Source organism: Mandrillus leucophaeus, unplaced genomic scaffold (genome assembly GCF_000951045.1).
Source record: "Mandrillus leucophaeus isolate KB7577 unplaced genomic scaffold, Mleu.le_1.0 Scaffold1134, whole genome shotgun sequence".
In the NCBI taxonomy this organism is placed as follows: Eukaryota; Metazoa; Chordata; class Mammalia; order Primates; family Cercopithecidae; genus Mandrillus; species Mandrillus leucophaeus.
In genome coordinates this window covers 174,409-179,433 of record NW_012099588.1, presented here as the reverse complement: position 1 = coordinate 179,433, position 5,025 = coordinate 174,409, and positions in this window count along the sequence as shown.

Genomic DNA, 5,025 nt, shown 5'->3' with positions numbered 1-5,025 from the left:
CTTGGGTCAGTTTTCATGAGTTTTCTCTCTCAAGGAAATTGTTCATTTGGTTGTCAAACTTACTGGCATGAAATTAGTAATATTTCTTTTCAGGACCTGAAGACTGTGCACTGATGTTCTTTTCTTCCTGATATTGTTAATTTGGGTCTTTATGTCTTGATCAATCTAGCTAGGGGTTTATAAAATTTACTGATTATTTTCCCATATAACCAACTTTTGGATTTATTAATTTTATTTATCTTTCTGATTCATTGACTTCAGTTTCATTATTATTTCCTTCCTCTGCATGCTTTGGTTCACTTTGTTCCTGTTTGTTTTTTTATGGCAGAAGCTAAGTTACTAATTTGAGACCTTTCTTCTTTTTTGATACAGGAAAGTAAAGATACCAAATTTTCTCTAGTACTACAGCTACATTCCATACATTTTGATTTATTGTACTTTAATATCCTTCAGTTTAGAAGACGTCCTAATTTCTCTTGTGATTTCTTCATTGACAAAATTGTCGATCAGAATTGTGATGTTTAATTTCCAGATACTTGGTATTTTTTATGATCATGTATCTTAGTCCATTTGGGCTGTTGAAACAGAACACTGTAGTCTGTGTGGCTTATAAACAACAGAAATCTATTTCTCACAATTCTCACAATTCCAGAGCCTGGGAAGTCCAAGGTCAAGACAATGGCAGAGACAGTGTGTGATGAAGGGTGCATCCTGATTCATAGATGGTGTCTTTTCTTGGTGTCCTTACATGATGGAAGGAGCAAAGGAATTCAATGAGGTCCTTTTTCTAAGGGGACTGATCTCACTAATAAGGACTCTGCCCTCAGGACTTAATCACCTCCTAAAGGCCCCACCTCCAAACACCATCACATTAGGGATTAGGTTTCAATATGTGAATTTAGGGGATGACAAAAACATTCAGTCCACAGGGTCATCTTATTGTTACTGATTTCTAATGTGTTTCCATATGGTCAGAAAATATATCTTGTATGATTTCAATATTTTCAAATGTATTGTTTTATGGCCTGAAATACAGTTTCTCTTGGTAAATGTCTCATTCACACTTGAGATCATATGTATTTTTTCATTGACGTTCATATGTATATAAGTCAATAAAGTCTGCGAGGCTAATGCTTTTTGGTTTTCTAGGTATTTGTTGGAATTTTTTATAGTTTTTAAATGTATTGCTAAAGAGAAACTTTTAACATATCTAATCATGCTCATGCAATTCTCCATTTCTATCTCTGTAATTTTGTCAATTTTTTTCATGAACTCTGAAGTTATGCAATTGGGCCCATTTCGGATTGCATGTCTTTTTGTTGAATTGACACTTTTGTTATGAAGCGTCTCCTTTTTTTAATCTCTGGTAATACATTTCATTTGAAAGTCTCTTTTTTACTGGTAGTACTATAACTCTTTCAACCTCCTTAAGTTTACTGTTTGCATGACATTGCTTTTTGCATCCACTTTCATTTGACTTGGACTTATGTGTGCCTGCAATAGTGTGTTTCACAGTGCTAAATTGGACAATTTATAAAGAAAAGAGGTTTAATTAGCTCAGCATTCCACATGGTGGTGGGGGAGCTCCCAGGAAAGTTACAATCATGGCAGAAGGTGAAGGGGAAGCAAGGCACATCTTACAGGGCAGCAGGAGGGGGTGGGAGGAGGTGCCACACTCTTAACCAATCAGATCTTGTGAGAACTCACTATCTTGAGACCAGCAAGTGGGAAATCACCCCCCATGAACAGTACTACAGTCTATGAGGTCCTGGTCACACCAAAGCTCTTCCCCAAAACGAGCTGCCTCTTACTGCCATCAGGAACCCCAGGAGCTGGACATGGGATTCTTTGCCATTTCTGAGGAGGAGCTGGAGAGGTCCCAGAGCATATATACCTTGATCCAATTGGAACCACAGTGGAGTCAGGCAGAACTTGGCATTGGGCAGGGTAATATGTTTGTTTTAATTTGCTGGGGCTGCCATAACAAAGTTGGGTGAATTAAACAACAGAAATTCATTGTCTCACAGTTCTGGAGGCTGGACATTCAAGGTCATGGTGTTGGCAGTGCTGGTTTCTTCTGAGGCTTCTTCCCTTGGTTTGTAGATGTGTTCTCTCTGTGTCTTCACATGGTCACTCCTCTGTATCTTCTCTTTTTATGAGGACACTAGTCACATTGAATTAAGGCACATTCACATGACCTCATTTTACCTTAATGAATTCCTTAAAGACCTCTCCAAACGCAGTCACTTTCTCAGGTACTGGGGGGTTAGGACATCAACATGCCAATTTTGGGGGGTACAATTTAGCCCATAACAGTCTAGATTATCCTTGAGATTGCATTTTCTAAACAATAAAATAGAGTAAATCTCTTTAGCTTGATTCTGTCTCTTGATACTCTGAAATTTTGTTCTTGCAGCGAGAACAACAAAAAAAAGAAGAGCCAAAAGTTGGTGTCACCCAGAAGGTGAGCCCTCCCTAACTCTGGCTACCCCAAGACCCAGGGCTGTGTCATTCCTGAAAGTCTTGCTCCATTCTAGTGATTCTGGTTCCAGCTTTTCAACTGGAAAGAGGATTTTCTCCCAGGGGAACAACTTCTCCTGCTGCGCAGGCTATTTTCATTATATTTGGAGGACAAAAAAAGTTGATATAATAAAAAGAACATATTCATCAACTTTTTGTGGTAATCATTTTTATATCCTTATCAATACCCCACATTGTGATGAATACATTGGCCAGCAGACCAAGTAGACCAGGCTGGCAGACTGGAAACCTAAACTGTAGTTGCTACTGTCATCTTCAGGGAGAATTTTTTCTTCTCTTGGAAGCCTCACATTTTCCCCAAAGGTCTTCAACTGACTCAAAAAGCCTCACCCACATTTCTAAGGCTAATTTCCTTTTCATAAAATCAACTAAGGCTGGGTGTGGTGGCTCATGCCTATAATCCCAGAACTTTGGGAAGCCAAGGCGGGTGGATCACTGAGGTCAGGAGTTTGAGACCAGACTGACCAACATGGTGAAACCCCATCTCTACTAAAAATACAAAATTAGCTGGGCGTGGTGCTGGGCCTCTGTAAACCCAGCTACTCGGGAAGCTGAGGCAGGAGAATCTATTGAACCCGGGTGGCAGAGGTTGCGGTGAGCCAAGATCACTCCATTGTACTCCAGCCTGAGTGACAGAGCAAGACTCCATATAAAAAAAAAAAAGTCTACTGACATCAGATTGTAACCACAACTGCAAAACACCATCATAGCAACATCTAAATTAATGTTTGCTTAAATAACTAGGTACCATGGTTTAGTCAAATTGACACATAAGACCAACCATCCCAGCCCATGCTTGTGAACTCACACCCATAAATGTTTTCTCAAACCATACTTAGTCTCTAAATAAAAACAATTATAAAGTTGTACTTTTGCCAAAGATGATACAACTATCTTGCATCCAACTAAAAACACACTAACCCTTTCCGCAGAAAAAGATTCAAACTGAATGCATGATATGTACTCTTCTCTTTGATGTACTGTAACCTAAATACCATGTTTAAAAAAAGTTAAACCATCATTAATGAAAGGGAATTATTAGTAGTACATCTTATGTTTTATTATTAGATGATAAAGAAAAGATGAAAACAAAGGTACTTGCTTAATACATGTATGGGTACATACACACAGACATTAATATCTTTGTGAAAACATAAGGAAGTAATGCTCATAACATTTACCGTCTTTATTTCTGTAACTGGTCACATGGTTACAGCTGGTTATTTATTTATTTACTGATTTATTTGAGACAGTTTCTTGTTCTGTTGCCTAGGCTGGAGTGCAGTGGCATTACCTCGGCTCACTGCAACCTTCCACCTCCCGGGCACAAGTGATCCTCCTATCTCAACGTCCTAAGTAGCTGGGACTACAAGCACACCTCCAAGTTTGACTAATTTGTTGTATTTATTTTCAGTAGAGATGGAGTTTCAGCATGTTGCCCAGGTTGGTCTCACATTCCTAGACTTAAGCAACCCACCTGCCTCAGCCTCCCGAAGTGCTGGGATTACAGGCATGAGCCACCATGCTGGCCACAACTCATATTTATAAATAGCTTTTTTCCGTCTCATATTCCCATTGCCTTCAGCAAGTCCCTCAGCTCATCAGGTTTCTTTTCCTGCTTGGGTGACTCAAACATTCATTTCTGCAAGAGAATGGGTCATTAGAAGTCCTACCTGACTTGGGTTGTTGCAGTTTTTATTGACTTTAATTATAGGGCAGAGTACTACTAAGAGATGCTCTAAAAGATCTCCTGTGTTAGAAACATAGTCTTATTCACTGCCATTGTGTGGTAGCGGACCAATTTCCCCCTGAGGACCGAGACCAATCACCCCAGACAGAGCAGTAACTCTTTCCTTTGTCTGTTGATTCAGAAGCATGAGCAGCTGAAGGGGCCGGGTGGCTGTCTCAGCTTCCAGCTCAGTGGAATCATTTCTGTGTCTCCTGAGGGAGCATTCCTCCCTTTGGAAAACCTCTAGACCCTCGGGACATAAGGTTGTGAGAACAGGAAGCAAAGATATTGCAAGTGGATCTCCATGGGTAATAGTGAATCGTGCGACTCCCATTTCTATTTGGTAATTTCTGGACACATGGATCTTGGCTATGAGATGAACAACACCACAAAATGGATGCAGATTCAGAGCATGTACAACTTCTGGAGAACGTTGCCGAAAACCCGCAAGTTATTGCCACCTTGCTGACCCTGTAACTGCAATGAAAAGGTCACATTGCCCTTCTGTAAAACCAGCTGCTTCAGGATGATGGAGAGCACAGTAAGACCTGTGAATTTCATGAGCATGGGCCCATTGCAGCATTTAATTTTCTGTGAAGTGAATTGTTTGATCGCAAGCAATGCTGTGTGGGACACCATATGGCAGATATGGCATTCTGAAGTCCAGGAATATTGTTTTGCCAGAAGCACTGCTTGCAGGGAAGATAAATTTGTATCCAGAGAAAATGTCTGTTCCAGGAGGAACAAACCCCTGC